Source organism: Crocodylus siamensis, chromosome 1, assembly GCF_052110815.1.
Source record: "Crocodylus siamensis isolate JL-2025a chromosome 1, ASM5211081v1, whole genome shotgun sequence".
In the NCBI taxonomy this organism is placed as follows: domain Eukaryota; kingdom Metazoa; phylum Chordata; order Crocodylia; family Crocodylidae; genus Crocodylus; species Crocodylus siamensis.
The window spans coordinates 44,844,362-44,857,315 of NC_143395.1; the positions used below are offsets into that span (position 1 = coordinate 44,844,362).

The 12,954-nt window shown below is 43.4% G+C and overlaps 1 pseudogene; it reads right to left on the minus strand.

Moving 5' to 3' along the window:
* Positions 1 to 12,003: 12,003 nt before the first annotated feature.
* Positions 12,004 to 12,741, minus strand: LOC149872768 (uncharacterized; annotated as a pseudogene).
* Between the last annotated feature and the right edge of the window lie 213 nt (positions 12,742 to 12,954).

Below are 12,954 nucleotides of genomic sequence, written 5' to 3' on the forward strand. Positions count from 1 at the left end.
CCAATCCACCGTGACCGCGACCCCGAGCTTGGCTTGCCAGCTCTGCCGGGTTCATCGCGACAGGAAGTAGCACTGCAGTGATAAAGACTGTGAGGTAAGGGCACAGCTGTAGGGGAGGGGAGGTCAGAGGCCCCAAATTCAGCCCATAAGGCACCATAGGAAAAGTGAATCTGTTGGTAGATGTCCCTGAGTTTTGGAAAACCTCCCACCCATTGTCTAAAAGAACAGCAAAGGGTGGCAGGAGAGTGGGAGGAAGCACTCAGGGGACAGGAACCAGAGGAGGGTGCCAGCCTGCCATTTGGCCCCAGACTTGTAACAGTTGGCTACACAGTTTTGTATGAGATTGGTGGATATTCGTTTCCTAAGCACACTGTATTCTAACAGCCATTAAAATATCAGTGGGTGTAGCAGAATCCTGTGGGTGACTGATTATCTTCTCACTCACCTTGCTTTACGTTTGTGTAAATCCACTGGTGAACATGGAGACATTGCATTAAAATGAGTAATCAAACCCTATGTGAAATGAGAATCAAACCCTATGTGCTTGTAATTGAAGGCTGGGCTAGTATTCCAGTTACAACTATATAAATCTATAATCTATACAGAGAGGTCACTGTAGTCATGATTGCAGATTTTCTTTAAAGTGTGGCTTTATTTATTTATTTGTGTATTGTTGTTAGCACTATTACTCATGTATTAAAGTGGACAAATTGATATTATTCTTATATCCATGATTAAAATATTGTCCAATAGATATTGTCTTTTATATATCTGTTAAATGTGGTTTTATATGAACCCAAGTTTATAAGTAATTAACTGATTAAACTAACCAATAATATCAGGGATTCTGGTGAGATGGTGGGCTTGAGTCTCAATCCAGTTCCATTTCCTTTGCACCATTTAAATTGCTACTTGTGATCATACGACCTCAGATGGCCAAACAGGCTTTCTTCTGAAATCAATTGTATCAAGTTTTCTTCAAAGGTTCCATTGTGCTAAGTCTTAGCTGTCCTATGTTCCTGTAGTGAATCATTGACTATTAATGAATAGTACTAGCATTCTATCCTTCTCCATTGAGTATACCTTTGATCCATAGACAATTTCAGCAATGACCTTTTATGTAGTCAATACACAGTCTTATGGGAAATCAGCCTTTTGATTGAACCTACTTCTTATGAGGCATTGTGTATGGTTCTCAGCCACACAGACCACAAAACAGAAGAACCTATCTGAACAGTAAAGTGTGCAGGATGGATAAAATATTAAGCAAGGATAAACTATTCCAAAGTAGAATGGATAAACTTTCTTTCAAATTGAAATGAGCAATTACTTCCTCAAAGAAAGGACATAGCAGACTCCTCTATAATGTCAGATAAAAATAAGATCAGGAGGCCTTTTCTATATGGAACTACTCAGCTTTAAGGGGAGGGAAAAATCAAGACCACAAGTCCACAATATTGATATGGCTGTGATTACAAATGATAGATATGGTAACAAACAAATGATGAGAAAATGGTTTTCACTGAAATTTCTGTTTCACCAATCTGTTCCAAATAGTTTCTCAATTGCTTTAGTGCAGCCAGCCACACCCAGTCTAGGTAAAACATCGGAATCGAATAACCTATTTATGGGCATGACTCCATAGCATGAGAATGCTCCCTCCTGACTCATCTAAAAGCATGTCTCACAAAGTATCAAAAATGTTTATATTCATTGGAAAACTGAATATGCAGATCTTTTCTAAATTGGCTAACCTTTACCATGTACCCTGTGAAAGTCATTCACAAACAGATACATTCAAAACATTCTCCATGGAAATAAAAGCTCAGGCTAGAACAAAGAACAGACCTTCAGAAAAGGAATTGGGAACAAAATCTCACCTTTGTTAAGCTTGTGCAGTATTATTGGGACAGATTCACTACTGCACCTGCCAAGGTCCAATGACTAGCATGTTATGACACACTGGTTTCTGTAGCCAGCAGCACACAATGGAATTATGTCGTTACCTTCATGTTTGGCTGCCTTGAACTCTTCCATACAAAGGGCCAAGCACTCTTTCATAGTTAAGTGTAGCCTTTGGCACAAGTCTAGAGTAAGCCTCTTACTCACACTTCTCACACTTCTGGATTTGTCACAAAACCCCTTATCTGCTCTGTTACCATGGCCTCCTTTTAGATGTAAGGAATCTAATACATATATATGCATACATGATCTGACACACATGGAGAAGAAGATATTTACCACCACCACCACAGAGAGATGACTCTAGTCCCTCAAGGAAGAATGGTTTTAAATTCTGGTTATGTCAGAAGATTCTTTTGCTTCAAAAAATGCATTACCTTCCTTGAATGGAGCTATATGGGTTTACCTCAGAAAAGAACTGAGACTTGGAAAATCCATACTTCAAAAGGATCCCTGCTCAGCCCCACATCTTTTCTTAAACTCAATTCTTGCGGTGCACAGGACTCAAAATGGTTAAATAAAATCCAGCAGAAGCCTCCAAGCTGTCAAACTACTCTGACTGTAACCAGGAAAGGGGATGGTAGTGAGCAAATTTCTAGTAATTACAAAGAAATTTTGATTAATGTGGAGAACAAAGATCAGTGCTTCATCTTCCTTTCTTTCCAGATCCAGATTCTTTTTAAAATTCTGATGAAAATGAAGCCAAGATTTGTCACTGGTACCAGATGATGATGACAGATGTGACATTTGTTAGGGAATGGAGGACAGAACAAAATATGATATCACTGTTTGGTAGGCAGTGTGCCAGGTAATTTAGATAACTAGTGTACTAACATGACAAAATTGCTTCATGTATTATTTTCCTATGACAAACTTTGCATTTCCCAAAAGCAGAAAGCCCAGAGGGCCACCAATAAATGAACAGTGGGGGAATGCATCATGTGGCAAAATCTCTGAGAACTGGAATATGAAATAGTATGTAAAATATAGGAAAATTCAAGACCTTTGGACTGACCTTATATGATAAACTTGAAAGTCAGCTTTGTCTAACAGATACAATTCTGAACAGGGACTTGGGAAACGTAGACTATACTCTTATTTCTGACAAATGTGTAATTTCGGATGTGTCATTGCATCTTTATGTACCTCTGTTTCTCTTACCACCCTTTATCTGGCTTCTGTAGTATATAAACTCTTTAGAACAGGGTTCTTCTCTCATTTGGAATCTCCAGGCACAATAGTAATACATATAATTAATAATACTCAGCTCTTCTTATAGTGGCAAATATTAGACTAAAGTTATCTCAGAGATAACTGACCTCAGTGAGCTTGCATTTGAGATAAATTTTGCACATTATTGTTTGTTTATAGAGCTCCTTGTACTGTTGTTGCTTTTGGAAATAGAAAATAATGAAAAACCATTTTTTTAAAAAAGAAAAAGTTTAATTTTAATATCACCTTAAGGACATTTCCAGTGCTTTAAAATATGTAAATAGAAGCATTCAAGTAGCATGCAACCAACTTCTAGAAATGACAGGCAAAATCAAGCAGTGTTTTTAATAAGATGTTTATGTAAGATAATTTAGGCTTTTTATAAGTAGAAAATAGATCACAATAATACCAGGAGCCATATTTTAAGACAAAGAAGTTCATTCCAAGATGAGAATGCAACATGGGAACAGATCTACACATTGTGCAATGAATCATTTGTAGAAATATAAATTTGAAGAGCTAGAGTTATAAAGAATGTCCTTGTTATCTAAAACAGTATGGTTATCTTATTCAGAAATACCTTGGCCTAATGTGGAATCAGAGGCAAAGGTAAATTAGAATAGTAGGGCCAACCTTTTTAGCAGACCCCAGAAATTCTTGAGCCTTCACAAGTGCCACTCTGATCCTCATCTCCTATCCAATCTGCTGCTCTGTTTTCTGCTCCATGCCTGAGTTGCTGCTTTGCTTTATGCTTCCTGCCCTATCTTCCAGGGCTGTGTGAAATTTTGTTTGCTGTTTTGTTTTGATACTGTTTAGATTTGTTTTGAGCTCAGAACAGTGAAATCAAAATGAAACAAAGGACTTCAAAACAGGCTTGAAATGAAACAATGGCAGTTAAAACATTTTGAAAATTTCAGAGGTGGGCTTGCCTGCAGGGAAACAGAAAGTAAGGAGAGGAACAGGTATGAGGGGGGAAGGACTGCTCTGAAATTGACTGTGACTGTTTGGCTGCCTGAGATGCTGCTGGTGCTATTGGGTTGCTTACTAAGCTATTACCTGTTGTCATTTAAAGTGGTGGACTGAACTGAGGCTGTAGGGGAGGAGGAGACCTCATTGGGGCATGCTGCTGTGTTGTGTAGAGGCCCCAGCGCCAGCGAGAGTATGCCATAGCACATACAAGGTCACATGTCATGAGTCTTCCTTGTCAGCAGCTTGAGGTGCAGTTTCCCAGAAAGCCCACCCCTGTACCTATCTCCTTGAAAGCTGGCAGAATTCATGCCCTCAGAAGGGGCTACCATTCCTGCTCTTTTTACTCAAATCTGCCAAAAAGTGACAAAGTTATAGGCAGTTTTGTGCTTCCCCATTATAGCTTATGGGTGAAACGTCAAAACAGCGTCGAAACAGTGAAACAGTTTCAACAAAACTAAATGGAATAATGCTTTTGAAATTAAACAAAACTTGAAACAAAACACTGTCTCTTCAAAACAGCGAAATGCAAGTCAAAATGAAACAGTGTTATTTCACACAGCCCTATCTTCCTCTGGACTGCCTGCCTCCTCCTTAGTCTGTCACATGCCACATGCAGAGTCTTCTTATGCCCCTTATGGCATGTGTGCTTTAGGTTAGCCACCTATGAATTAGAAGATGGAGCCCTACTGCATTGAGAAGGAGACTGACCTCACAACTGCTTCTGAGGGGGGACATGTTGCTAATTCAGGCATCAGACACTCCTTCTTATCCAGACCTGTCTGGGTACGTGAGCATGTGTTCTTGCAATAGCTGTATCTTCATACATAAAATTGGTCCCTGTTTTTCCTCCTTCAGCATATCTTTTAGCCAAATAAGTGAATATTTTTTATCTAATTGGCAGTACATTCTTTGTAATTGCACAGTATAAATCCCAGATCAGTTTCAACAAGAGATAAGAAGTTAATAAAGACCTTTTTCATGCTTGCCATGTTAAATGGTTTTGTCCTGAACTCCCATTTTAATGTTAACCATTAAGAGTCATGAATAAAGATGCAGAAAAACAAGAAAAAACAGTTAAAGTGTTTGAAATGTAACGCATTTCACTTATACAATATCAGTTATTTTCTCTCTTTTTTCTGTAAAGTGGTTTTCTAAGGGGAAACAAGCTATTTGACTGTGTTTTAGATGATATGATGCCTAGTAACAACAGTATTTTTGTGGGGGAAAGAGGAGAATGTACTTGAGATGGGTTGGAGGTCTTGTTACTGGATCCTGTTTTCTTGAAGGCAGAACAAGATACAGAAGCTTACAGAATGGGAGGAAAAGGTATATCAGAAATAGTAGATGCATCTTCTTTCTGTGACTTACTTGAGGAGATGCAGGAAAGAACATAATCTTATCAGACCCTTCGAGATCTGGCAAATGTATATTGGTATTGAACTTTTCAGGGAATTGCTTTTAGATACCTCATTAGCCATCAACTAAGAGCAGCAGTACAAATCGTGCAGTCTATACTAAACAAGTTTCTATTACTAAAGAAAAGGCACAAAGAAAGGGACAGAAAAAAAAAAGAAGTAAATTGGCGATGAAAAATCAAACTGGAGGGTGGGCATGAGAACTGGGACCCACATTTCACATGCTAGGTGACAGTTAACAGTTTACTGAAGTTAGTGAAGGTTGATGTGGTCATTAGTACCCTCTCTAGCCTGGTCTGGTTAGCATGGTTTTCAGAATCAGGACTACAAATGTGTCATCATGGTGAATTAAAAGAGACAGTAGGCACAACTCATTACTTCCAGTATAGCAAGTGTGTTTAACTCTAATAATCACTATGGCATCAGGCCTTGCCATAAGTCCAGATGCCAGCTTTGCTGCTGGGCAAATGCAGACATCATGCTAGTCCAAACAACATGAGTTATAACATCTGATGTCCATTTACCTGCTCCTCCACCAACAGCATGTATGCCATCACCTGCTTAGAATGCCCCTTGTCTGTCTACATTGGCCAGATGGGCTATCCCTAAATAAAAGAATAAATGGACATCACTTCAGTATCAATTCTAGTAACACACAAAAGCCCATGGAGAATGTTTTTATCTTTCTGGACATCACTGACTTCAGAGTAGCCATCCTTAAACAAAGACACCTTAAAAATCAACTTGAATGTGAAACTGCAGGAAAAAATACCCTATAGTCTCTTCATGGTATCTGGTAAAAGAAGCTACTGCTTGTTAAAACTTATGCATCTCTGATTTATTTAGTCTACTGTCGTGCGCTGATGACCGGTGCACCCTTGACCTGCGAGCCTGGGTCGGCACGACCAGCTTGGCATGAGGAGGGATTTATGACCGGACAGGTGGAGGTTAACGGCAAGCAGGAGTCAGATGATTTAAAGCATGATGGTTACACAGAAAGTTTATTTTACTTACGCTACTGATGTGATGCAGTGTAGGCAGAGGAGTTGATTTATTCAGTTACAACATGCAGATATCATGTTACCCAGCATTTACAGGGTGGCTAAGAGAGTTGATTCCGAGCAATTCACACAAGCCGTTGCAGTCTGCAGATTATGGAGAGCTCTTGATAAGAAAGATAACGAGGGAGATAATCGTGCCGGGAAGGACGGGGTTACGCCGAGATAAAGATCGGAGGCGGGGAGATGTTTGTAAGAGGCCACTTTACAAACTGCGTCTCCTGGGTGTGTGTGTGGAGAGTTCTCCGCTTTGGGCCGAAGTTCTTTCAAAGTTATACTTGGCCAGAGTAGCCAATTACTACACAGCAGGCATGAATAATTAACAGGTTGGCACTTGTGCTTTCTTTGTTTGCTCAGGTTTCATGCTGGCAGCCCATCCTTCAAGAAAGGGGGGGCTTTTCTTTTCTTACAGTTTCATTAAAGTCAGCTATTCTCGTTACTTTATCTTTTGTGCTGGGCTGTCAAGGTCAGTTTTTCTCTCTCATATGGGAGCTCAAGTGATTTGAAATGAGGCACAGACAGGTGTGTGCATGCACCACTGTTACAAACTAAAGAATAATAGTGTGAGACTACAATTACAGAGTTTGTTGTGTTAGCCTCCGACCTTTTGCCATCTGACCTTTTGCCATTGGCATCCGAAATCAAAGACTTTAATCTTTGACATGCCCCCTTGCCGATGGCAACTTTTGGTGACATCATTTAGAATTGGTTATCTTTCTTGTCGAGCTCATAAACAATTGGCAAGCGTGTATATACAAAAGCAGAAAATGTGGTTATTCGTTTCTTGATTACATGAAAAAGGCAAGAAAAGATGCATAATACTACTAAGATAACAATAAAAATACTCAAGATAGTGAGATACGTTAAGACTAGAAGGTGGTCATCCAAGGTGAGTAATGATGCTAATGTTCATTTTTGCTGAAAGTTTCAGGAAACACAGTCGGCAGTCATATGCGGAGTTTTCGGTCTCTTCAAAATTATGGCATTCGGTGGTAGAAACAGCTAACAGAGTCAAAAATGAGTTCTGTTGAATCATGCACGAGGCGAAGTATATGGTACAGCATAAGATGAGGGTTATGAAGAACCTCATGGTGTGTACCTGCAAAAGAAAACAACAAACAGCAGTATCAAGAGATATTATACATTTCACGTAACTTTTTGTTTGGTGCGCCTAGATAACCAATTGTGGTGCGTTAAAAGATGCGGAGGTTCTGAAGAGCCGTAGACATCTTTGATGACCCAATACGTGTTTGGATACTGTCCAGGGTGAATAACTTGGCCTTGGTCAGTGTTGGGTGTTTGTCTTCTGGGTTCAGAGTTGTAACCCAAAGTAATTCGCCTTGGAGAAATTTGGGTGTCCATGGCTTGACTGGGGTGGGCGTTCAATGTTCCCATAAGGATTTGTCGGCGTTCAGACTGATGAGGACATCAGGAAGAACTGTGTCCCATCCAGTGTAGGAACCTTTGTTTAGTAGTCAATTTTTTTCCTTGACAAGGCCAATGGTACACTCGACTACACTGTTGGATTGCGGGTGGTACGGGATATGATGATGCCACTGGATGTTGAAGGCCGCTGCAAAATCACCAATAAGTTTGGAGGTGAAGGGCAGTCCTCCGTCTGAGTGGATGATCTTCGGGGCTTGCCAGCGAGCAATCAACAGTCTTAATGCGGTAACGACCGATGGGCCGGTACTTTTTTGCAGTGGTATAACTTGCACTTGTCGTGTACCAAGATCAACAGCAATAAGTCCTTTTGGGTGTTGTCTTGCCCTGGACAAGGGACCTAGCAAGTCAACTTGCCACACTTTCCCAGGTTCAAAGTGTTCTTTGGCAAAGGTTTCTCGCTCTACCACTGTCAGGTGTTTCTTTTCTTTGGCACACTGTTCATAGGCTTGGACTATATGAGTCCAATCTTTGTGAGTCCTTTCTGATCGAGGTTGGGTTGTATCTTTGCACCAGCGATTGTGGGAAGCACTCACTCTGGGATGCCCCCAGTGTTCGTGTAGCCAATGAAGGAAAGGATCTTTCTCTGAAGATTCGGCTACTTGATTGACAGAGAATTTGGGCTTTTTTCCTTCTTGGAGTAGTCGGTCAATTTTAGCATGTACTGGATCTGTATCAGGGTGGTGCAACCTGGTATGCTTAATGAGTGGCGGTGGATCAAGAGCTGTGATCATATCAAAGATTCTTTCCCAAGTTCGGACACAGAGTTCTGGATCGCCATTTTCTGTGACGATTTTGTAAACGAATTAAGAGTCCACAGCAATAACTGGAACTGGTTGACAGCCATTATGTTGGTCACGACAGCGCTCGATAACTATGGAAAATGCAATAAGTTCATTGAGCTGGGCCGATGAGTAGCCTGGTAACATGTCATGTTCTCGACACGCATGGCAGTAGAATTTGCACAGACCTCCGTGTCGTGTAGTTCCGTCGGAGGCCATCCAAGCTGGTGCTGTGATACCATATAAGATTGGGCGATCTCGAACTTTACACGGTGCTGGTGTCTCACGATGTTCCCACGAGGCAGACCAATGATACCAGTGGTCAAGAACTAAAGTGGCCCAAGTTTTAGCTTCACCACCAAATTCTGGGTTAATACAGTCACTGTCGATTTGTGTCAACAGCATCATTCCAGGGCCTAGAATGGTTCCATGGCCTTTTGACACTAGCTTTGCCAACTGTGATGTGAGTAAAACTTTTCCGACTGTTCTGTATCGGTGTTGGGCATCTTGTAGAGTGCGGTGGGCAGCTAAAACAAGATGGTCTTGGTCATCCGCTGTCACCCAAATATGCATATCTGTGGAACCAACTGCAACAGTCAAGTCGTTGTTTAGGTTGACTGCGTGAAGCTTGGTGTTTTTGCATTGCGTGATTAGATACTGGATGGCTTGGTCATCTTTGGAAGTCCATGGGTCTGAAGGAAAACAATACCTGAATTGGCGGAGGTGCTTTTGAAGCTTGGCGAGTATTGCGAGTCCCTTGGGTTGGACATAATGTCGACGCCAATTGATGCGTCCTAGTATTTGTTGGAGTTCTTTTTGTGACGGGTCGCTGTTGTAACGACTAAGAAGTGGCGAGACCAGTTTGCTCAGCGGTTTGTGGCTTTGTCTCCACGGGCCTTTAAACTTGGTCCTGAGAAAGGTGACGTCATCTGAGGGATCGAGGCACGACTTTTGTCAGTTTATTGTCCAGCCTGCATCCGTAAGGTGTTGAATCAGTCGTTGTGCCAAAGATGTAACTGTTGAGCGGTCTCGGCCGAGAATAGCGATGTCATCTACATAACTGCACAGAAGGACGTCACTTGGAAACTGCTGATTTTGCTTGAATTTACTCAGACATTTATTCATGGCTTCTGTGGCGAGGGCAGGAGAGTTACAGTAGCCCTGTGGACAGACATTCCATCTGTACATTTTTCTGTCGACGCACATATTCAGTACTCCCAAGTGATCGTCGATGGGGATGGAGAAAAACATATCCTTCATGTCAATGGTACCCAAGGCTGACTTTGATATTCAGCTATGTTGCACAGTTGCTGAGGAAGGTCTGAAATATTTGGCTGGATGATGGATGCACAATGTTTGTTCGCCATGTGATAGTCAATGACGAGCCGGGCTTCGTCAGGGTGTCCGGGCTTGGCTATGCCATCCGGCAGATAAGTAGATACTTTCAGAAACAGGCATGATGTGACCTTCTTGTTCTAGCCGGGATAGCAGTGTTTAAAGAGAGACTTGCAATGATGTTTTAGTCGGGATGGGTCGGTATCGCCAAGCAGTTGTACTATGCAAAGGTGGACGATGACAGTTGTCTGGTGACACGGCAAGCGGAAGAGCTTGCAACACTTGTTCTTTGAGCTTTAATGCGCAAATTGCGGGGACGCGTAGGAGATTGATGCCTCCTAGAACACCTGTTAGCACTTTTCGATGACCCTTTACCAAAAATCCAATTACAGGTGTGGGCTTTACGGCATTCAGGCCTTGTATCATGATGGCTTTCTTCGTCACCTGATGGGGTACATCAGTGGTAATCACGCTGACTTGGGCTCCTGTGTCGAGTAGGAATGAGACACGTACTTGTCTGAGAGGGTTCGTTGGATCGATGAGGGTGAGCTCGGCGTAAGGGCGAGGATCATCTGTAGTAGCTTTTTGGATCGTGTCGTCGGACCTGCCGACGGCGACTACTCGTTTTTTGGCTGCTCATTGTATTTGAAGCCCAGTTGTTCTGCGAGTGCCTTCTGTCCTTCATCTCCTAGTGCCCGTAGTTGAGCTTTGTTGAGTCTTGTGTGGTTTAACAAAAATCCGAACATGGCTCTTTCTTCCGCTGATCTTTGAGACAGTGCTGCTCTGGGTGGGCCCCGGCGACTGGTCTTTTCAGGTGGTGCTTGAATTGAGTAGGCTGCAGCGTGGGCTTTAGGAGGGTTGCCCACCATTGCCGATTGCAGGCGGGATATTAGGCCTAAGGTGTTTGCCGACGCTCCATTCATACTCGGGTTAAGGACTAATTTTGCAATAAGTCCTTGTGGACCTCTGTATACGTCAGTCACAGCTTCGATGGCTTCATGGAGGCAGGGAACTCGACCTGGGTTATGTAGATAATGTTGCGGCCATGCTGCACCCTGCTGCACTTGTGTCAGATTCAGAGGGTGTAGATTTGGGTTCCACACGGCATAAGAAACTCCGATTATGGCGTGGAGCAACTGAATGGCCTTAGGTTGGTTGGGGCTGCCCTCATGCCAGATGTGTGATTTCCGCATGAGAACTTCTACTACCAAGGCCGGTAATGGTATTGGCCAATGTCTATTTCTCGTCACGGGGACTGGATCGGTAACTAGCCCTTGGCTCCAGGCTGTGTTCTGAACGAGTTGCATGGCTTCTTCTGAATCAAGAGTTTCGTGTCCTGCCGCTACCACAAGGCAGCCTAGCCAGACTATAGGAGTTTTGTCGGGTTGAATTTCCGTCTCTTTGCAGAGCTCACTCATTTCCATCTGAGTCCTGGGACGAGTGGTTGTGGTAGTTTGTGTGACACCACCCTCCTGAGTACGCTTGCATACGGTGATGGGCAAGGCTGAAGTCATCAGCTCTTTTTCGCTAGCTTTACTTTCAGTTTTCATTAGCGGCACGTCATCAAGCCCTTCTAGGTACAGTGGAGGCGGAGCGGTTGGCAGCGGAGCGGTTGGAGGCAGAGTGGTTGGCGGTGGAGCATGGTCCGGCCACAGAGTGGGCGTGACTAGGTCTGGTGACATCAGATTGTCCTTTGTTAGCAGGGCGGTGGTGGGAGGATAGCCCGGCCACGAGGTGGGTGTGGCCTTGTTCGGTGACGTCTCGTTGTTCACTGGGTATAGTCTCCCCTTTGGCTCAGTTCCAATTTCTGGGCGTGGCTTGTTGTTGTCAGTGCCATTTACAGGTGGTGGCTTCTCCATTTGTGTACCGGCATCTTTTTGTTGTAACTCGTTTTTGTTCAGTGCCATCTTGGGGCGCTGGTGGAGTGCTGCACTTTACCACCAGATCCTCAGCAGTCTTGCTAGCCGTACCCAGCTGTGAATCAAAATTCGCAACCTCGCACAGCAAGATAGACACAGTATGGAACAAAACATTAATCATATTTCCTTTGTTCCATTTGGGACCAGTCCACTTTGTCACCATACGGCTCTCTGATTCTAGGGCTTCGCAGAGCTGCGTCAGCAGTTTGTGCCCGTGTGAGTCGGGTGGCAGGTTTGGGCAGTTGAACTTGTTGGGCGGAGTGCCCTCTCCCCCTTCCCATACATGTCAGATGCAGCGAGCAAATTCTTGAGCAGGTGCCGGGTTCACCGCGCTGTCAGGTTTTACTCGCGCCAGAGACAAGCTCCCGACCTCGTCTCTGGGCCGAAAGGTGACTCTATCTCTGCTCATAACGCATCCGAAGGAGCTTGGCACCAATTGAATGGCCCGCTCCTTGCCCCCTTTGTTTCCGATGAGAGACACATACCCGGTGATCAATGGGTTAATGAGACCATCTCCTTGGTGGTAAATAATGTGCGCCCGTAGATCATTTGAGTTCGCACAATCACGGTCTCCAGTATGCCACGGGCAGTGACGTATTAACTCTGACTCCATTTCACCTCCCCTGGATCCTGTTCGTGACTCCATGTCATGCCCCGATGACTGGTGCACCCTTGACCTGCGAGCCTGGGTCAGCACAACCGGCTTGGCGTGAGGAGGGATTTATGACCGGACAGGTGGGGGTTAACGGCAAGCAGGAGTCAGACGATTTAAAGCGTGATGGTTACACAGAAAGTTTATTTTACTTACGCTACTGATGTGATGCAGCATAGGCAGAGGAGTTGATTTATTCAGTTACAG